At 46.9% G+C, this 22,690-nt stretch overlaps 1 protein-coding gene across 4 annotated transcripts in view; it reads right to left on the bottom strand.

Annotated features, from left to right (window-relative positions):
• The window catches only part of TSPAN18 (tetraspanin 18), a 124,543-nt gene extending 105,289 nt beyond the window's left edge, over positions 1-19,254 (bottom strand). For 3 of the 4 annotated variants that reach the window (XM_061997744.1, XM_061997746.1, XM_061997743.1), the window contains exon 1: positions 19,169-19,254. The gene's annotated coding sequence lies outside the window, so the exon portion shown is untranslated. Of the gene's footprint in view, positions 1-7,650; positions 7,905-19,168 lie in introns of all 4 variants that reach the window. The other variant, XM_061997745.1, reaches the window with a different exon arrangement.
• Positions 19,255-22,690: the final 3,436 nt, after the last annotated feature.

Raw genomic sequence — 22,690 nt, forward strand, 5'->3', positions numbered from 1 at the left:
GCTAAAGAGCCTCAGCTCCCTCAGCCTTTCATCAGAAGGGAGATGTTCCACTCCATCATCTTTGTGGCCCTGCACTGAACTCTTTCCAGCAACTCCCTGTCCTTCTTGAACTGAAGGGCCCAGAACTGGACACAATATTCCAGATGCTGTCTCACGAGGACAGAGGAGAGGGAGAGGAGAACCTCTCTTGACCTACTGCTCACCCCAGGATGCTATTGGCCATCCTGCCTACAAGGGCACATTGCTGGTCACCAAGACCCCCAGGTCCCTTTCCCTTACACTACTCTCTAAGAGCTCATTCCCAACCTGTACTGGTACAAGGGGTTATTCTTTCCCAGATGCAAGACTCTACACTTGCCCTTGTTGAACTTCATTAGATTTCTCCCCATCCAACTCTCCAGCCTGTCCAGCCCTTGTTGAACGGCAGCACAGCCTTCTGATGTGTCAGCCACTCCCCTCAGTTTAATATTCTCAGCAAACTTGCTGGCAGTGCTCTCTGTTCCCTCACCCATTAATATGTTGAGCAGTACTGATCCCAGCACCGACCCCTGAGGGACTCCACTAGATACAGGCCTCCAACTAGACCCTGCCCCATTAATTACCACTCTCTGCCTTCTTCCCTTCAACCAGTTCACAATCCACCTCACTATTACTTGATCACCCAGTCCACACCTTCTCAGTTTTACTTCCAGGATGCTGTGGGAGATGGTGTCAAATGCTTTACTGAAATCAAGATAAATCACATCCGCTGCACTAGTACCATCTATCCATCTGGTTACATCCTCATAAAAGGCTATCAGGTTGGTTAAACATGACACCATCAACCATAAGTACAAAGGGCCTTTGGAACCTAGTAAGGACAGTGAGGGCTTATTGCCACTTATGCTCCCAGACAAAACAGACAAGACTACTCAACTTGGGGAAGAAAACATACAACAATGAAGAGCACAACCAGCCCTTTAAGACCACTTTCCTCTCAGCCCTCTCCTCTTCCCACACTCAAGAGTCCTGATCCCGGTGTCTTTACCTCCTCCCCTCAGCTGTCGGCAGGGCAGGGGATGGGGGTTTCAGTCAATCTTTTCCCAATGGCTCCCGCTGCTCATCTCACCTCAGGGCAGGAGGACTCCTCACCATTGCCCTGCTCCAGCGCAGGGCCCTCACACGCCGCAGTCCCTCACAGGCCGCTCTGACAGGCGTCCATCCCGAGGGCTGCAGCTCCTCTCCCCTCCCGTGTGGGGCTCTGCGGCCCACGGGCACTCCAGCACGGCCTGTGTCATGGCCTCCTCCCACACAGTCTCCTGCCTGTCTGGCCACAATCACCCACAGCTAGGGGTGACAGCCTCACCAGTGCTCTCTGTGGGTGCAGGGGCACAGTTGCTCTCTCACCATGGGTTGAGGGGGTCTCCAGTCTGATCCTCCTCTTCCCTTCCTCCCTTGCGGACCGTGGGGTCCACATGGTTGCCTCCATCTTGCCCCATTCCTTCCATTTCCTCCATTAGCTGACCATTTTCCCTTCTTAAACACTGTGGCAGAGGAACCACTTTGTCCCAGGCCAGGCCAATGGTGGCTCCCCCTGAGAGTCAGGAGAAGCTTCGAGAAGTGCTTATTGGGCAGCACTGCAGCCCCCTCCCCTGTTACAGAGCCAAAAGCGGCTCCACACAAACCCATGACAAAAGCACAACAATTCACTGCAGATGAAAGGAACCTTTCAGGAAACACATTCCCAAGAGAACAAAAATGTGTTTGGCTCCAGTGCCTGTTACAGGCAAGAGGACCTCCCTCCTGGCAAGGGAGTAAACATCGTCTGGAAAAGGCAAATTTCTCTTTTCTTTAAAGTAGGTACAGTAATTGCTGAAAACCTGTGTTTCCATCCACTCCAAACCCAGCAGCCTGAACTCAAACTAAAAATATTATGACATTTAAGGACAATATTCTCTAATTGGAGGCACAACTAGGTCTTCCTTTTCTTTGCACATGGCAGTTATCTACTGCTTGGTCAGCAGGACACTCAAGGGGGCCCTGATGAAGTTATGGTACACTGAAGTAACAGGAGGCTGTACCTCAGTTGAGCTGTGGTAGCTCTCCACGTGCACCCTCATTCCCTGCAGCTGATGTGAGGTAATTCAATTTAGCAATGACAGAGTTCAGTTAAATTGCATTGTCTTTCATTTGCCATGGGCTAAGACCACACACGTGGACAACAACCACAGCTCATCCAACAGCTGGTACTTTCACCGAGTGCCTGGCTTCTGGAATACTGCAGCCTGGTTCAGATACCTCTTTTGCCTAACTTCAAGCCAATATTTGAACAAAGCACTCTCCCTTTCCCAGAAGGTGTACCACCCATCATGGTGGTACATACCCTGGGGCAAGGTGCCCTCAGTCTTGGGAATCTGGAAACACAAAGCTTCTTTGTGGAAACAATTATCGCTGCAATGAAGACCGAAATCTCTGAGAGTGTAACAACTCTAATACCACAAACTTCTGTTTCTCTGATAGGAGAACACAGACAGGTCCAACCTGAGCAAAACAGGGAACCTTCGTTGTTTACTGTTAAGGGATGATGTCCTGCAACTCTTCTCACCTCAGAAACACTGACTAGTACATTCAAAGGAGGCCAACAGCTGTGAGATGGCAACTTGCAAGTTTCAGACTCTTGTTTCTGGCAACTGGCACTTCAGCACTCTTTCTTTGCTCATCCAGCCAACAGAAAGCAGAATTAGTACTTCATTTATGAAGGCAATTAAAAAAAAAATGAAAGGAAGAAGATAGAGATTCCTATTCTATTCTGCATAAGAATTAGTCTCCCAAGGCAACCCTAAATAAAACAAACACCTGCACTGCTTTCTGGCAAGAGGATGACCCATCCCCTTCCAATAATCATCCTTCACAGACCATGCCTGCATATCCCACTACTCCTTTGGTTCATCCAAAAGCCCAACTCTAAATGGCATGTTTCTTCAGAAATAGTAGAGGATTCTGTTTTGCATTTGTGTTATTTAATCTGCAGAGATTAACCGCACCCTCAATCACAAAAGTGAGGTTAATATGTCACATACATACATTCCTCTGTAAATCCTATTTTTCCCCACTGCCAATGCCTTCCTCTTCTAGCATGGAAGTAAAACGCAGCTCAGGCTCCCTTCCCTTTATACACACACAAAAACCCAAACAACAAATGGAAACTGCAGAGCAGCTGCACAGTTTAAGATTTTAGTCTGCAAAACAACTTGGGACACAGTAAGAGCCATTACCAAGAGCAAGCAAAGTACACTTTGTGCAAGAAAACAAGTCACTAACTCCAAGTTAGGAAAAGGTAACATAATTTTTTTTTCCACTGATCACAAACATTTCAGAGGGATTAATTTCTTATTAAAAGCTACTTTTTGAGACATACCAGAGAGAGAGAGAGAAGAGTGCATGGAAAGCAGCCTGTGAGTATAAATGAGATTGACAAGTGGATAGTAATTGTCCACGCTGGGAAAAATACAAGGGGAGGGGAATATCTCCTCCTCCCAAATATACAGATACACACACACAGAGTCTCAGAACAATAAATTTGCTAAAAACCACACAGGAACCCTTAGTCAACACACAAAACAGATATTACACATGGTACCCCAATGCCTAGTGCACTATGCATCAGCCCTATCTTCCTATTGTTTAAAACAATCCAAGTCAAACCAGTTTTCCCTAAAGCTGATTTCCCCAGTGTCCTATCTAATCTAGCTTAGGATGCCCCAAGTAAAGTAATACCTCATCGTACTCATGCTGAATGAAAAAGCAAAAACCTATTCCACAGCCTCTCCCTCCTATCCAGTCCCTTTACCTTGCTTCATCTGGTGACCTCCTGGTGCTGATCCCAAACAGATCCCTGCAGCAATTCTTTTACCCTACCAGCTCCTTGCCCCAGGAGGGGCACGTTGGCAACCACATTCTTCAGCTGCAGAAATGGAAGACACTGATTCTTTGAAAATATGAAATAAGCTCTCAGCTAATATTTAACAGTAAATATGCCTTAAAAAATTATAAAAACAAACCAATGAAAGTTTACCAAAACCTGAAAGCCACAATTTTAATGGCAAAGATAACCCTGCAGCTCAGTGATTCAGACTCTCCTGGGGGCTGAAATTGCCTGGCTAGCCCTGATTAAAAAGATAAGCACAGACAGACCCATTGCTCTAAGATATTTTAGAGACAGCTAAAGGAATGACTGAGTCTCACGGGTTTAATAACACTCACCATTCCAGTTATTTATATCGCCAGTTATCCAAGTATTTACCTGGCTCCAAAGCAGTACACTAAACAGAATTTCTGCAGAATTGAGTGAGATATTACTAACACGTCAAAAGCCTCAGTCAGAAACCTAAATAAATGGAACAGAAGCTCCTCACAGATACTGAGGAAGATGTCCCCAGAGGAATATGCCTGCTTGCCTGCTTCTCATACAGATTTAAGCAGCGCAGCCTCTGTGGCCCACAACAGAGGTACAGTACGTGTCCCAAAAACAGGGTGAGAAACACTAAGCATCCACCCTGCTCCCTGAGCCACTGCAGGAAGGGGCTGCAGGAGTCATCCAGCCACAGCAAGCTGCTTCTGACATCACTTTTTTGGGGAGGGAGGGAGTTCCTCACCCCTGTGTCAGCCTTTTTCTGTAGGATGCTGGCGACAGGGAGTACCTGACCTACACCACGTGTGCAGAAGGGCTCAACTTGAGCATACAGAATCGGTCTGTCCAAAGGATGGGTGCATCATTCTTCCTTATCACTAGGAGAAGTCGTGGCTCACAGACGAAAAAGTTATTTAAAACTGGCTGGACTTTTGCAGTTGAACAACATAATTCTCCCTTCCTGTCCAACACCTCCATATGTTAAAAGGGTTAAAAAAGACAATAGAACCATTAGCATTTTGATAGCTTTCCACACATGTATAGCAACAAGGCTTTAAAATTCATTGCACTGAGATAATCCTTCAAGTCTAGCATTTCCTCCTCAGCTTGAGGCAACCAACTGGTTTTCCTCCCCTTAATACCTGAACAGAAAGCTCCAAGGAGTTGCCAGGCTAGAAGTCTCGAATACGCTCAAGAAAAGCAGAATCCTAAAGTTCAAGAGAAGTCATGCAAAGTGTCTGGGGTTTAACTAAGAAATAACTATCAGGGCATCATATTAGAAACTGCAAACCCCACTAGAGATCCTGGCTTCTGTACATAACAGCTCACAACGCAGGGACACTCCGTTTCCCTTCCAAAATGCTGAGTGCACACAGCCCCCACTAATTTCAGTTGTCATGGAAGGTACTGAGCCTCTCTGAAAAGCCAACAGGTTAAAAATCTTGACCCTAAATTCAACACAAGCTCAGGGACTTGAGCTCTTATCAAGGTCAAGGCTATTTTTTTTTTAAACACTATTAATGTCTCAAGAACAAAGCTGTGATTTTGAACTGCACAATTAGCATTAATACTCATCAGCTTCCCACCTGTGCCAGGGAAAGGGGTGGAGGTTTTGGAGGCTTTTTTTTGTTGTTTTTTTCCAGCATGTGTCTTTTTAACAACTCCAAAGCAAATGGGCTTTCTCAAGGAAGTGCCCAGGAGTGCCTCAGGGCAGAGAAAGCAGCCATCTCCCTTTGTGGCTTTGATTAGGATTGCTGCAGTGAAACCAGGCAAGTGCTTCAGGACCACATCACTCCTCAGATACTACTAAATGGTAGGACTCAAGGAGTCACTAACTTGTTAAGGACTATTAGGCCTGATTAGATTCTCTCCACAAACACTTTTCTTAGTGGTAAACAGTGTGAAAAAGACAGTCTGCTCAAAGGAAAATGCTTATTATAAACCTGTGCAGCCTTCTAAGGAAGTTTAACAGGTCAAAAGTTGGCATTGAAATAAGGCAAGAGCAGCACAATGTGGAAAAAGGAGGCTCAGGTCCCAGGGCCACGTCGGGACCCCTGTAGTGTCCCACACTCTAATGCACATCCTAAACCACCAAATGTTGACTATTTTGGCTGAAGTAAGAACATGCCCCCATCCCAATCCTTCCAAAACTTTAGAAGACAATTGTTTCTCTATGAGAACCAACCAATCAACCCACCCACTCCTTATCTCCTCCCAAAAAAATCCCCCAAATGAAACCACCCACAAATAGAGCTTCATTTACAGAGAAAAAGGTGTTCTATCCAAATTTAACCCCCCGTCGTAGGAAGAGAAGGCCTTAACAACGTATCACTGAGCTACATGGGACATTTGGCTCCCAGGGAACAGCAAAGCAAGCCATTTATTTACCTGGGGAAAAAAAAAATAAATCTTTCTATAATACAGGAAATAATCCCTCCCCATTTTTTAAGCCTGGGGTATCTTCTAGAAGCATCATTTCATTACCTCTCAGTCAAGCTCTGATTTATGTCTAGGAGTATACATAACACAACAAATGCTCCTAGCAGTGCAAATCCTCTTTCAAACACATTTACAGTTACTGGAAGGGTGAGAAAATTGCCTTAGCATCAGTTTCAACAGCTGCATCTGTTTCACCATCTCCTTGTTAAACAGTGCTGTATCTGGACATATCCTTGCTTTACTAGGCAGAATTCATCCACGAGTTAAAATGTTCAGGGACAGTAGAACAGGAAAAGGGAAGAAGGGATAGATCTTGTCCATTCAGGGTTAACTACAAAGCTACAAGACAGCCTGACTTAGGTGCTCTTACATTTAATCACATTCCCTTTAAAAAAATAATAAAATCAATGTTTGGTCTCACTCCAAACTGTTGCACTTCATAAAGAATGAAAGATTACAGTCAAAGACTGCAGCTTCATGTTAAGGGACAACCTACAGGTGTAATCTTGTAGGATGCTAAGGGAAAGAGATACACTACACAGCTCCTCTTGGGCCCCTTCACTTGAAATGACCAGTCCAAGACTGCAACATCTAAGCCCATAGCAACATAGCTCCAGCCACAGAAGAGATTCTGCCGGTCAGAGGGCAAACCCTCCACAACACTATCCTGGCATAGTCTCTCCTTATGTCAACAGCATGAATTTGCAGTGCAGCTCCACCATACATCTGAGTTCTCAATGGAACTATATTTTCACACTAACCTGATTTTTTTTTCAGTTCTCCATCCCTGATGCAGAAGTCCTAGATCAATAGCTTGGCTTTTCTCAATATACTTAACAACTGTGCAGAATATGGACATGAAATAGATGCAGCAAAGTCTTGTAATTCTCCGATTAGAAGATGCAAATTGACTTTTGTGGGCAAAGAGTACAGTCCTTAGAATTCCCAAACATCCAGTTATCATTAACAGCACAGTCTAAGCCTCTGAATAAAAGCAGCAGCTTATCTTCACCCTCCTGGGAATCTAAGGAACCTTAGCAATCAGCCTCTTAGAGGTTCCTTTAATGACTATAACTGGAGGAAGCAAGAAGCAGAAACTGACTGGTATTTCTACCAAAGACAGAAGACTCAGATTTGATTAACTTAAGAGAAATATCTTCTTTCTTTAGATCAACTATGCTTGAAAACATATGAAGAGATTATTGTCATCCACTGTTTGAAAATAAGTACTGCCATTTTATCACCAAGAAGGCATTTTAAAAAAGCAGGGCTTAGAGTGTTTTCATTTGTTCTTTCAAGTACTCGCTATCTAGGGTCTTTACCTCTGTCTGAGGACAGCCACCTTGGAGCTCATCTTCATCCAGGAGTGCTTTGACATCACAGGAGTTCCAGAGAGGACTGTGTACTGTGGATTCCTCTGTGTTGCATCCAACAGAGCTGCACGGAGATATTGGTTTCCCCCAGCTCAGGTCTTCTGCTGCCTCATGCTTCTGTGTGCTATAAACACACCTTCAGTCTCCTACTTCAACTTGATGGAGGAGAGGTGAAACCAAAAAGGCCAGCTCAAACTCCTCATCTGCCACAAGACGAACAAAAGTCTTCTTAAAACAGGTGAGCAGAGACCATCTGGCTTCTCAGAAGACAGAAGCACTTGGCTTCTCAAAAACAGGAAACTACTAACTATTTAAACCTCAAATACACAGCAAGGGCCTGGCACGTTTTGCCTTTAAGAGGAATCTTTTGTCTTTGCCTATGCAATGATGAAGCCTAAACCCCCAGCATCTCCCGCTTCCTCCTCATCCCTTGTTTTAAAAGCAGAGGGAACAAAACACAAAGTAAAAGCAGAGTGGCATTCTCATATGATCAGAACTGGTGCGGGCACCTCCATTTTGCAATCCCACCTTTTAGAAGAGAGGGAGCCCCTGAAAACTCCCTTCACAGTCAAGCAGTACACAGTACATCAGGGTTCAGGTGGCTGAGCTGCCCTGGAATAACCTGATCCAGAGAGCACCAGGGAGAAAGACTGCCCTGGCTATGCACACAGCCAGCTTATCCGAGATCCCCTCCAGGCTTCCCTGCATGTTACCTCCTCACTCTATGAGGAGAATTAAGAAAGGATGAAGAGAAGACCACTTTCATCTCCTCTTCATAAGAGGGGACAAAGAAGAGATTGGAAGGAAGAGGGCCTGTTACTGAAACTTCGTGTTAGCCCTGCCTTTGCTGAGCTCACTGCAATCAGACCAGCAGGAGAGTGTTTCATCCTGTTCCAAGAAGTTTATTCTCTTTCCCTAAGCATTATTTTTCCTACCCTGCCCAACAATAATGGCCCAGGCACAAACATATCAGCAGCGTTCAGCTATATTTTCCTTGGCTGCTAAGGTGCTTTTCTAACAATATTCCTCAGAGAAAGCAAGGGCTTAGGAGCTACATAGCCTTGTATAGCCTTGACCCTGACAAAATACACCATCAGTGTTTCAGCCTCAGTCGCTCTCCTCCTGTAACTCACATGCTGATTATTTTGCCAAGGACTACAGAAATTCTTTGCTTCAGCTCCACGAAGAATACATCCAGGGGAGTCACAAACCCACAGAACCAGTGAGGAAAGACAGCAAGAACCCAGAGAGAAACAGAAGGACATGTGGATGGGAACTTAGTTTCTCATCCCATCACACTTGGAGACTTATTTTTGTTTCGCTTAACATAGGTTTGGAATCTGCCTTGGAATCCTTCATGCAAAAACCCCACATGCTCTAGAACAGCAGTCCTGCAGTTAGGACACACAGTTCTGCCACGCAGGAAACGTGCTTTCAGGACCCTGTTTTGGATTTGTGGTGGCACAGGTGAAAAACCCAAACCACTTGGCTCCTAACCAGCATCTCAGTTTTGACTAAGAAATTCTAACGAAACATGAGAAATTCACCAAAGGAGAACTGAGTGGAGACCAACCCTTTCCCACAAAGCAGCACTGGTTTCAATAAATGTGCATTCTTCTGCTGGCAAATTGTTTCCTTGAAAAACTCCCAGCTAGTCCTAGCCTCAAGTAGTAACTAGTGTGGTTTCTGATGAAGACATAAGCCTGGAAGCAGCCAGCCCAACAGAGGTTCTGCTTAGGAACAGTTTGCCTGCCCTAAGCAGGGCCAAGCCAACACTGCATAGAACAAACAACTAAGGTTTCCTGAAGTTGGCCCTGACACCTCAGGATTCTCTCTTCTTCTCCTAAACTTGTGTTGTTACAGAGAGGAAAGGAGGTGCACTGGGAAAAACCTCACACACTCCATTCCTGGTTATTTGTTGTTTCGTCTGTGGGATTGGAGACAGCGAAAAGGTTGCTGATGTCCATGTGCCGAGGTATGTGTTAAAAGCTTTGGAGCCTGCCCAAAGTTGACACGGGCAACTTTACACACTGGGGCAGAAAGCACCATCTCCTGCAGCCCTAAGGAGAGGCAAACCTGTCTGCAGAGGGAATGAAAAGAAAACATACAATAATATTACAGCTGTATCTCACAAGTTGCTGTGCAGATCTGAGACACTTCCTATGAACTGGCTTGAAAGCATCTCCAAAAGTAGAGCCTTCTTAAACTATGTTCTCCAGAAAGAATGCTTTTCCCCTTCAGAACACAAGACTTTATGTGCAATACAAGATTATCCTATGTAGGTCACTGACACTCCATGGAAACCTGTGTAGGGAGGGCTATTTAGATAAAGAGCTCTATTTCCAACACTAAATTTTTTTTGGCTTCTCTTCCTTTATTGCTAAGAATATTTCAAGTGAAACAGTATCTTTGTGCCTTGGAGGATCTCTGTTCCTGCTGCCACTTCCCCACCTGGAGCTCTAATCCTACGCTTGTCACAAACCCAGACACCGCTGCAGAAGTCATTACGGCGACAATCTGCAAATCATGGCAACTTTTAATAGGGGATAAGCAGCAGGAAAAGGTGAGTTTAAGCAGCAAAGAACCTGCTGGTTCAAAGAGTCCTATTATTAATATTTATTATTTTTAAGCAATCATTGAGTGCTGTAGAAGATAAAAGAACAAACTGAAAGCAAGAACCAAGGAACTAAGTATATGTAAAACAAGACAACGGGAGAGCATAAAGAAGGAGCACAGCGTCTGGGGAGGAAGGGAGCCAAAGAAGAAGTAGTAACAGCAAGGGGAAAAAGCCACACCTTTTATCAACACAATGTTCCTGAGAGTAAGAAGTATGAAGAGAATTAAAGAATTCCTCCATGTCTAATCAGAGCTGTTCCCCACAGGGGATCTCCTGAGCATTATTACAAGGCATAGGCATATCTTTAACAAACGGAGCTTTGATCTTAAAAAGTAAGTGTGTGGAGGGGGCAAACGGAAAAACAACAAAAGGAAATGCAACTGCATCCCCCTGTGGTACGAGGGCAAAATTCAGCCCTGGACAGACACCTCACAAAGCTCCGAGTGAAACCATTTAGACCTTGTGTAAAAGGTTGAACAAGGCATAATTCTCCCTCAGGTCCTCCATCATAAGCAAATTCCTCTTCTTTCCCTTTGTCTCTGTTGCCCCAGAAAGACTCCCAGTCGGCACTTCTCCATAACAAAGATGCAGGCTTGTGCCTGACACATTTTAAACCTTCGCACTTTCAAACCACAACCCATGACACTTCACGGTTCCAACACACATCACCACAACTTGCTAACAAGAATGTTCATCAGACCCATGTGCTGAGGGCACTGTCTTCATCATTTTCACAGCTGGTGAAACAGATGCTCAGAAAAGCAACACGACTTTCCCAGAGCAACGTTGGCATTTGCTCTGTTCTGAGCAGCAAAACCAATGGGAAAGGACTTGGGAATGAGAGTCCATCCCCCTCCACGCCACCCCGTCAATGCCCTCTGCTCCCCAGGGTTAGTGCAGAGCTTCAAAGCTCTTCCCAAAGAGCATCACGTTACAGAAATGCTTCAAGAAATCCACTACCAACTGAAACCTGGTACTATCTGCAGCAGCATTATCAAAGAAAATCAGTGTTTTTAAACTCAACTCTGACTCTTCTCCTGCCAAGCCGTCCCCACTGCAGAATGGAAATATGGATGTGCAGAATGCAAAGCATGAAACCTTCTGCTCCTTTCAGTACAGTGAGGAGAAATGATATAAAAAGAAAGACACAAAACAGAACCAAAACAAACCCTCTTAATCCAGCCAGTCTCTGGGAAGCCCATTCTTTCTTAATCTCATCAGACTGTTGCTCATGACTGATGTTCTTCTTAACATTTAAAAGAAGAGAATCAGCTTTTAATTGGCAAAGCATGCCTGTAAGCTGAAATCCTTATCGGTTTGGAAGGTCGTTTTTTCAGGACTGTGAGCCCAGAGTCATTCCTCACATCAGTCAGGCATTAAGTTGTCAATTCTCAAGCTGCCAAAGCAAAGCCTAGGTCAAAGATCTGTTGGTGCTTCCAGCATTGTGCCTTGAGCATTTCCAGTACTAGCCCTCAGTGTTTCCTGCGAGTTGAAGAACAGCTAGGCACAACTCGAAGAACCCTGTTGCATGTCTGTGTTTCAGTTGTATTCCCATTGGAGGCAAAAGTTTTGTTGATCGACACAAAATAAGCGCCTGCCTCATTCCAAGCAGCTCTGACATCAATAGGGAAAAAGGGCAGTCGGCTGTTCCAAACCACATCAGATCCGAAGCCTTAAGAACGTTTTGAGACGTTCTGTCCTTTATTCCCACACGTGTCCATTGTAGACCCCCTGCATTATCATCACTATTGACTCCACCCATTATTATCAGCAAGACAGACATCAAAAAGCATTCTGTTCTCAAATGATGATAAAAGTAAGTACCTCAGCAACAGTGACAGCAATGGCCATTCCAAAATCTGCTGTGTTTCCATACTACTATCTCATTTACCCTGGCAGCAGGCTTTGAGTTCATCTGAAAGGTACCCACAGGGCCCAGAGACTTCCATGAGAAACAGGTCCTCAAGAGGTCTGAGAAACCAGCCCAGTGTAGGCATAGGCTGTGTCTGCACAAGAAGATTTAGTTCTCTTCACTCCCAAGAAAACGAGATGTGCCATCAAGTGAGCCAGGAACAAAGCCTGTCGTTGCTCTCCCAGCCATAGTGTGTTCCAGCTCAGTGCCCCATGAGCTCCGTGTCTCAGGAACAGGCAAACTGCCAGTCAGTTCATTTACACCATTTTTTTCCTGAAGACACCAATATTTAGTGCAATCTTTATTACTTTAAAACTCCCTCCTCATAGACTGTCATACACTGAGCTTTTCAAAAGAAGTAAATATAGTAACTGTTTCCATAATGATGTTAAAAATACCCCAACAGATGAAACGGGGCCATAAACACGTATGTCTGGCAATATGACCAAAATCACCCTTCTTCAAACTGGGCATTGGGCCATCAAAAAACAAAGCTGCTAGCATTACAGTTTCAGTGCTGAGCCTTATGAGAAGCATAGAGATGCAGAAACAGTCAGTGCTCTAATCATGTACAATATATACAACCCAAGCTGCAGCCAGGGCCTCTAAGCTCCTGAGCCCTTGCCAGGCTGTGCTGACGACCCGCAGTCAACAAGTCACCATATGGTCCCATACCCCATTCCACTCATCTGTCTCCTTGGCTTTCCAGACATCTGGGATGGCATAAAACGTATTTAAAGCTGTTTATGACTCAAGTGAGAAGTTTGAAAGAATATAAGAGCTATTATTATCTCTGCTACACTACATGACTTTTCACATTAGCAGCTTGGTTCTGTTCCACTTCCCCAGGAGCAACAAGATTTTTGTCCTGAGACTGACATCATGGGTATCAGGAGGAACAAGGATACTGGTTATATTGCTTCCAGACAACAAACTAAGGCAGGCTCCAGACCACACTAGGCACCACAGACACTCCAAGAAGTCACCCTCTAACAGAGTTAGGCAACAACTAAACAAGGGAGACTGAAGGGCAGCAGTAGGGATGAACTAAACACAGTCAGCTAACAGCTGAGCAAACTCAGACCTAAGCCCTAATTCCCCAAATCACAGTCCCTTTAGTAATCACAGAATTGAGTAATATCAAGCACATGGCCCAGATTCAGCTTCAGTGCTGTTCATTTCATCAAAAGCATCCTCCATTTCTTCCTGCAATGATACACCTGCCCCCCAAAAACCTGAACTTCATTTGGGCTTAAGATTTGATTCTTCTCCACTGAAGTTTCAGTTTATTTCTGAAGTAGCTGGAAACTTCCATTTTACACTGTGTTTTTAGTAAATACATAGCAAAGGGAACATCTTGGAGGCCAAAAAAAAGCCTCAAAGGACAAGAACCCTCAGAGACTTACCAACTGTTGGAATTGTGACTGGAGGGATTGCACAGAGAGGAGGGATCCTCGGCAGAAACAAGACCTGTACTAAAAACCTCCAGCGGTCAAAAACCCATTTCCATCACCTCTGAGGACAACAACAATGTACTGGTTTTGGTTTTCTTTTAACTGAATTGGGTGAGGGTAAATTGCCATCAGATGAATGCTCTCAGTTGTTACAGAATCACAGAATCATTGGAGTTGGAAAAGGCCTTGAACCTTTAAAAGTCCAACCGTTAACTCGGCACTGACACAGTCATCGCTGAACTGCATCCCTCAGTGCCACAGTTACATGGCTTTGGAAGCCCTCCAGGGATGAGGACTCCTCCACTTCCTCAGGCAGCCTGTGCCACAGCTAGACAACCCTTCTGACAGAAAACCCTTTCCTAATATCCAATCTAAACCTCCACAGTCATAAAATGCCTGCTGCCTAATTAGTTCACCAAACACGAAGCATTCACATCAGGCACGTGGTCATCCAAAGCTTCGTGTACCAAAGCACTCAGAGGCAATTCAGATCCCTCTCCCAAAAAAATCACACATACACAACTCACTAGGATACTGAGCCTCTCAGCCTCTAGCTCTGGGGAAGAGTATCGAAGGACAGCACCTCCACCACAGCTCCACTGCCCTGGAATAGTACATGCTGTCTCCTATAAACCTGGGAAAATGGAAATCCTTCAAGCCCATTGCTAGAGAACAGAAAGTGGCAGAGGTGCAGAAGCAAATCCCATTTGGGGTCAGTTTGTAGGAGTAAGACACGTTTTGGGGTCAGTTTGTAGGAGTAAGACACGTTTTTTATCGTTTGTTTCTTTAAATTTTATCTGTGCAAAATTAAATAGCTGACAAATTGGTACAGCAGCTGGTGTGGTTAACAACAACAAAAAAAGATCAATCCACTGCCTTCCTATAGCCACTTCTTTCAGTCTCAGACAATTTATACCAAATTAGGCCATGACAGATCTTTATGCAGAATGCAGAAATGATAAACAGCAAAGCAGCTGCTAAATGCTCCAAGGCAGGAGGCTGAGTGGGGGGAAGTGCCATCAACTATTTGGTGGGCACTGAATACACTCCAGTCCTCTGGAACAGAATCACGGGATCTTTAGGGCTGGAAGGGACCTCAAAAGATCATCTAGTCCAACCCCTCCCCCGTCAGAGCAGGACCACCTAGAGTAGGTCACACAGGAACTCCTCCAGGTGGTCTTGAACATCTCCAGAGAAGGAGACTCAACAACCCACCTGGGCAGCCTGTTCCAACGCTCCCTCACCAAGCAGTGAAAAGAAAACAAGAAATGTTGGTATAAGGGAAGGAAGGGACACAAGAGGAGCACTGAAACGTGCAGTCACAACCAACAGTAGGACCAAATGCAACTTGGCTGTCAGATCAATTCCAAATGAGATAGCCATGACCACCAGAAAGCAAAGCTCCAGGTATCTGGAACATATCCTCACACAAAACACAATTGAAGTCCAGTAGTTTCCCCAGTGCTGAGAAGTGGTGAGAAGGGAGGGGACAGATGACACAGAATATTTAAGGAAGTTTGAGAAGGAATAAGCATCATGAATGGAGTTCTCCAGACTGATTTTTCTGTATGACCTTTTTCTTCCATCATTTGCTACTTCCAATCAGGATTAACAATCTTTCCAGGGAAAAAAGTAAAAAAAAAAAGCCTAAGAAATAGCTTAAAAATGACTGAGCAAGTTTAGATCCCAAACAGCTCATTCCTAAGCATACTGGGAGAGAAATATACAGGCTCTGCCCTCAAAAAAACAAGAAAAATGGATCCCTCACATTTTATTGGTAAGTTGGTTTAAGTTAAAGCAAAAGAAATCTCCCTAACATTAGTCAAACACTCTTGAAGAAGCAGCAGGAAGGGTTGTCGTGCAACAATAGCCCCAAACAAGGACTGCTTCAGCAGCCTCCCAGGATTAGCAAGGAGTGTAGATACTCATCTGTTTTAATTATAGCTCCCAAGCAGACCTTAGACCTACTACCACCTCGTGCAATGACTCATCTTCAAGATGTCAAGAAGTATGCACTACCTCGCAAAACTCTCTGAACACAACTTGGGCCACCATATGCTTGTTTAGATACCTTAAGCCTCAATTTTGTAGCATCTGAAATCAAGTCCTTCCCCACTGAATACCCACAGCCCCATAAATCCAGTAGCTCCTGCTCCCAGAGCAGTTGTGTGTCTGTTTTCCTGCAGCCTGGTGAGAACAGACAGGACTCGAGATAATTAAATAAAAACACAGGAACTGCATTATTTATTTTAAAGGAAAATGTGTTTTCTAGGAAGAAAGTCCTTTATTTGGGCAAATCTGTAAGCTGTTTATCAGCTTAAACTCATTATCTGCCCATATGGTCGTAGTGCTGTGGTTTGAAGGGGAGGGGGGGGAAGGGTATGCACTAGCTGATGAAATGTCATCTGCCCTTATGCCAGAAACTTGTGTTTTTGCATTGACGTCAAATTAGGATCCTTGCCACAAGTGAAGGGCTACCATAAGGACAGTCATAATATTTTAATAGTGGAGGGAACTTACAGAAGGCAGCAAGGAAGGCAGGGGCAAAGCAACGACACCCATTCACAAGAACAGAGGAGTCGTTTCATTCACTTTTCACCTCCTCCACTCTTTGTCTGGGGGAGGTGGGGTGGGAAGAGAGTAACCTAACTTAAAAAGAAGTGGGGGGAAAAAAAGGGCAAGAGAATGAGAAGCTAGAGCCAATAAACACACATCAAAGCATGAGATGGCTCTGCTTCAACTGCCTACAGTATTCAGCCTGGGATAGATTAAGGCAAGATAAAAAGGTGTTAAGGAGGGAAAATACTACTACAGTAGTGCAGACCCTCTCTCTCACTTGCTTCAGCCCTAATGCTGAGAGAACACCAAAATCTCAGCCAGCTCTGCCACATTGAAAGCACACAGGACAGATCTAGTTTTACAGAACCCCAAATTTGTCCCACCACCTCCTGCTGTTGGGGACCAGCTCCAGGCAGCGAGGTGAAGGCTGAAGCCCTTCCCATCGAGCTGCTGCAGCAGAGCGGGAGATGGGTTTATTGATTCTGTGAGTCACAGTTAGCCACGGGACGCAGGACCAAAGGTTTAGCACAGGACGTTAAACCTGACCGTCTGAGCTGTCTACTAGGTTATTCCAAGGAGAGAGAAACAAATCAGAGTCCCAGTAACAGATGTTGCTCGTGTTTTATGAGCTGCAATACTATTCCTGTTTACAGACATAGTTTTTTTGCCTTCTAAAGCAGACCTGTAATGCCGCGTGTGTGTGAAATTATTTGAATTAAACAACACACAGGCGGCTTGGCAAAGGACTTCAGGATAGCTCAGCATTTTCATGCACACACGACGGTTCCCGCTTCCCTCTCGCTCAGCCCCACCCTGAGAAGTATAATACATGTTAAAGCAGCCAAAAATGAGATCACGCCAGGATAGAGCCGTTGGTTGCCATCAGCTGAGGCGAAGATGCAAGCACTCAGACCCCTCTTTTGAGAAAAAAAACATAGTCAGACTCTTCTACTGTGGGGGAAAAGAAGTTGCCGGGATCCGTTGTAAGTTTCAAGCGAGCCTGGAAACTGAAGATGGGTGTTCTTCCCAGGATGTCTTACCCTTAACAGCCAGGGGCAATAAGGGGATTTCCCCATAATTTACAAAGGAAATCTGAAATACTTGCCCTGCGAACAAAAGCCTCCTTGCCAAGCTTGGTTTTGCCCCTCAGGAGCTGGGAGGCTAGCGGAGGGGCTCTGCTGCAGTGCCAGGCTGACAGAAAGCCCTTGCCTGGGAACTACCAGCAGCACCCACCTCAGCCCTCCTCCCGCAGCCCCCCCGTCCCCCTCCATCTGCCCCTTTCCCCGGGAGCGACCACAGCCCCTTCACCTGCATCTTCCAGGGGTTTAAACACACAGTTAGGGCAGAGATCTTGCTTTGCAGAAAGGGTGGGACAACCAAGAGAAATTTTATCTCAGTTTTCGCTGGCAGTCTGCAATCTCTCAGCAAAGTTCAAGTCTCTTCCTTTCTCCTCCTCATCCCGCCACGCTGAAATTCATGGCAACTGCATCGCGTGGTATTCCAGCTCAACGCCAACACAAGCTGTACCTCAGCCACAACAAACACAGAAACACTAACTGCCTGCCAGGGAGGGTCAAACTTTTCAATCATTTTAACATACTATACAAATACCTCAGTGAAAGCAGATGATAAAGAAGTGCATCTGTACATTATGCTACACAGCTGAATTCAAAAGATTCCCCCAAACCCTGAAGAAGATAAGGAACATATCCTTAACAGGACATCCCCTGGCACTTGCTCTCAACTTTTGAGACAGGAAAACTGCTGCTCCTTACAAGGGAACAAAACACCAAAAGAAGAATCCATCAAATGCTTGGATACACCCTGTTGAACGAAGACAACTACTTAATAACGCCACACGCCTTTTACCCGCTGCTACAAATCCCGGGCAGGCGTAACGCACGTCCTCCCTGCCAGGCACACAGCCACCTCCAGTGCTTTGGTAGCCACTGGCTATTCAGTGAAATACGTGCCCTGAACCTATTAACTGCATTCAGATTTTCTCTTATTACAGGAACAGGAGCAGAAATCAGACTGAGCTTACTAACTACTGAGAGAAGTGCTAGGGTAAAAAAAAAAGGGGGGGGGGGGGGAAGGAGAATTATGATTAACAGACTTCATGGAAAACCACTCAAGTACAGTGCACTCGAAAACGCTGTCTTGCTCTCTCACGACAACGTTTAAAGTGTAAGTTGTGATGCTAAAACTTTCAGTCGCCATCCGCAGCGTTTCGGAAGCCGCGCACCTCAGCGCGGCCGCGCCGCTCCGGCGTGTCCAGCGGTAAATCCCTATCAGAAAGCGGAACTCACCCGGGGCGCCGGGACTGCAGTTTACCCAGCAGCAAAGTGTGAAACAGAAAATTCCTACCGGACTGAAGTCAGAAAGACGGGAAACTCTCTCGCCTTCTTCACCCTAACTTGGGGGGGGGGGTTGGAAGGAGGCATACGCCAAACCGCCGCAGACTGTCTGCGGGCACCCCGCGCTCCTTATTCCTGCTCCTCTGATAAAGGGGCTCCGTGGGGGCCAATAAAGCACAGAAATTTGGGGGGCAAGCTCCGAGATTCCCGGGGCGCTCCCGGGTACCGAGCGGGAGCGGCTCGCCGCGGCTCGACCCCAGAGCCGTGTTACGAGCGAGACGAGTTCAGCTGGCTGGGGCTACCAGGGAGCCTCCTCGCCAGCGGTACCGCCGGCCAGGCTTGCATGTCAGCCGCGAGAAACTTCCACGCCCCGCACACCCCCCTCCCTGCGGGGAAACAGCGCGGCGGGGGCCGGCGAGCCCCCTCTCCGGGTGCCCCGGGCGGTGCGGTGCCAAGCCAGAGCTGGCCCCCACCAGCAAGGGGGACGCGACCCGCGGGAAGGCTGCTGGAGGAGAGGCCGCGGCGCCCCGAGAGGCGAGGCGAGGCGAGTCCCGGGGCCGCCCGTTACCTGCAGCGGGCTCCCGCGGCGGACGCTCCCCGGGCACGGCCGAGCGGCTCCGGCGGCGCTGAGCTCCACTGCCGCGCTCGCCCCGCGCCCGGCGGCCGCGCAGCCCCGGAGCCGCGCCGCGCCCCGCCCCCGGCCGAGCCCCCGCCCCGCCCCGCGCGGCCCCGCCACCGCCCCCCGTACGGCAGCCGCGGCTCTCGCCGGGAAACTTCCCGGGTGCCCCGAAGGCAGCCCGGGGAGCCTCCCCTGCACAGCACGCCGCGGCGGGTCGGTCCTTGGCGGCGGCGGGAGCGGCAGCCCGGGAACAGCCCAGGGTCGCTGCCCGGGGCTTGCAGGAGGCCCCGGCGGGAGCAGAGCTAGCTGCCAGCGGCCCGGGCTCAAGGTACCCCCAACACCTCATGCGCCTCAGGTGCGCCGGGGGTAATCCCTGGCGAGGGCAAGAGGCGGAGGGCGGAGAGGCAGGAGGTCACCTGCAGACCAGTATGGCAGTGAGAGCTGCTGAAATGCATCCAAAGAGGCATCAGAGAAACCTCAAACAAAGAATGACACCGTGGGACTGGAAAGCCTTCAAAAAATGCACACAAAACCAAGTGCAGAACCCATGTTGGTGGCCCGAGAGAAGGCAACCCTCCCAAGCCTGGCTCCCTGAGGACACACAGCTCCCGCAGTTTTTCCTCCTGTGTGTGCCAATAGCTTCCGAGGCAGTCAAACAGTTTCAGTTGTGTTTGACAACTATACTTTTCAGGTAAAAATAGATAACTGTTTAGAGAGGCCATCTCTTTTACTGCTCTTAGAATCATGAATCATCATGGTTGGAAATGATCTTGAAGATGAGCAACTCCAACCCCTCCCCTCACACTGCCAAGCCCACCAGTAACCCACAGCCCTCAGCACCTCAGCTCCACGGCTTTGCAATAGCTCCAGGGATGGGCACTCCCCCACCTCCCTGGGCAGTCCGTTCCAGTGCTTAATAACCCTCTCAGTAAAAAGTTCTTCCTCTGCTTCAATCTAAACCTCCCCTGGCATAACTTGAGCCCATTTCCACTTGTCCTGTAGTTCATTACTGGAGACAAGAGATCAATCCCCACCTCAACTATTCAGGTAGTTGCAGAGAGTGCTCATGTCTCCCCTCAGCCTCCTCTTCTCCAGGCTGAACACCCTCAGCTGCTGCCCATCACACTTGTGCTCCAGCCCCTTCCCCAGCTCCGCTGCCTGGCTCTGGACACGCTCCAGCCCCTCAGTGTCCCTCTGGCAGTGAGGGGCCCAACACTGAACACAGCACTCGAGCTGCAGCCTCACCAGGGCCCAGCACAGGGGGACAATCCCTGCCCTGTGCCTGCTGCCACACCAGTGCTGATACAGGCCAGGATGTAGGATGACTGTATCCTTAGTTCAACAGCACCCAGCAGACACCAGGGATTCCACGATAGGGATTTGACTCAACTACCTTCGGAGGAAACCCCACTTCCCTGGACCTGATGCCCACAAAAGTCCTTGCTGAGTTGGAAGGAAAGATCTTGAGGGAGGCAGAAGTGTGCAAAAGTAATGCAGTAACTCTCAATACCAACTGGTAACTCGGGTGAAAGGGTATGAGTGAATTGGACATTGCACTCAGGTAGAACAACAAGGATAAGGATCCTGCGAGGGCCAGATCCTGCAAGTGTCCTGTGCAGATAGGTCCTCATGCTGATAAGAAGTCCTGCTTATTTCATTATGCTATACAAGATGGGGGGGATGCAGATCTGGACCCTCAGAGACAATAGGAGTGTCTAACAGTGCAGTGCAAAGGGAAAAAAGATGCACCGGTAGCCTTGTATAAACGTCTCTGTAATGCCTCGTCTGTCTGGTAATGAACAGTTACACGGCTCCCCAGGTGCAGATATTTGTTGGCATTGGCTTTCTTTTTTTTTTGTCCTAACGTGGTACAAAAATAGAGAGATACCACACAGAATGTAACTATTGTGGTTCCAAACCCTTTTCTGTGTAATGGCAAAACTAGATTACACAACCAGCTCCTATTTGTAACGTATGTTTTGTTATAGTCTGTTGCTTAAGACAGGCAATCATTTTGAGGTCTGACATTTTCTTGTAATGCTTGGGCCCATGTTTTTTCCATTTCTGTTTCACTATTCGTTTATTTGTGTCACAGCATGATCCTACCTCTCCCTGGTCTTTGTGGCGGAGTAGGGGATTTCCATTTCTTTATTAGACACAGTTTGACACAAGGTAATAGCCTTGTTCCTCGTTTGATTCCTTTGCAAAGGACTCAGTGCTATTTTCCAGGAGGCTGGCTTGTCATACCCCTTTGAGCAGCGAATGGTTTTTCTTTCAGGTGGAGATTACATTTGTCCTCTGCAGACCTGGGACCTCGCTCTGCACTCCCCCACAACAATCTCACACGCTTACCTCCGCACTCTCACGGGACCCCACTCTCCAGCAAATTTTCCTGTGTACCTGAGGAATGACCCACAAAAACGCATGTGTGTGTGTGTCACCTCTCAGCTCCTACCCCTGTTCCTTGGCTTAATGCACAGATTTCTTGCAGAGGGTTTCTAGGAAACTGAGTGTCCTTAGGCCTGCCCAAAACACCACAGTTTCCAGCAGCTCCAGATTCTACAGACAAAACCCCTTCCTCTGCAGGGACACTGGCACTTTTCCAACAACTCCCCCCTCCCCCCCCCCCCCCACCTCCTGCTTCCAGTGACATCATTATTCTGATATTTTGGAGGAAAAAACCCTACAGGGCAATGTATCCTAAGACTTGTGTTTTCTGATTTCCATCCTGATCCTATGAAACTGTTTGGTAAATGAACAAAAGTCAACTACATGTGACCCTAGCTCTCAAACCTTCCACATGCTCGCATAGACACAATAGTGCTCTTACATGCTCAGCTGTGCAATTTAAGGGGCCACTATTGAAAATTAGCTTCCCAAGTTTATGGTGCTTTCAGTGTCATGAAGGAACTGCTTTGTGAGTCCCAGCCAGCACCGAACTGAGTTTTGCATTTAAAGCTGGGGTTTACATTCTTTGTTATGTGCAAAGGATGTGTGTAGTCATATCCTCTGTGAACCTGAAGCATAACAGCAACCTGGGATGAAACCAGTTGTATGATAAACTTGTGAGAGGGCTGGTTTACTTGTTTTCTGAGAAGTGTTTCACTGAATTGAAATCAGAAGGCGACAATAGTTCCACAGTTTAGCCTAAAACACTAAAGGCACTCCTTCCTGTTTCACGAGTGCCCAGGGGTGGAACTCTCTCATTGTCTGCAGGGTCAGTCCCTTGAATACCACATCGTATGCACCATAATCCAAATAGTCTCCCCGTTACACTTCTGGTAGGCTCAGGATCTGAGAAGCAGACTCTGCAAGGTTGGGAAGCCATGAGCAAACCAGGCTCCTCACCAGTGTAAGCGTACAGATCTGGAGAGAGTTGAGTGTCACTCCATGTAGCTAATCCCTTACTTACAAACCCTTTCCTGTCTGTGCTTCACATCCAAGTTCTCAACTCCACAGTTTCCCTGGAGC

This window comes from Colius striatus, chromosome 6 (genome assembly GCF_028858725.1).
Source record: "Colius striatus isolate bColStr4 chromosome 6, bColStr4.1.hap1, whole genome shotgun sequence".
Lineage (NCBI taxonomy): Eukaryota > Metazoa > Chordata > Aves > Coliiformes > Coliidae > Colius > Colius striatus.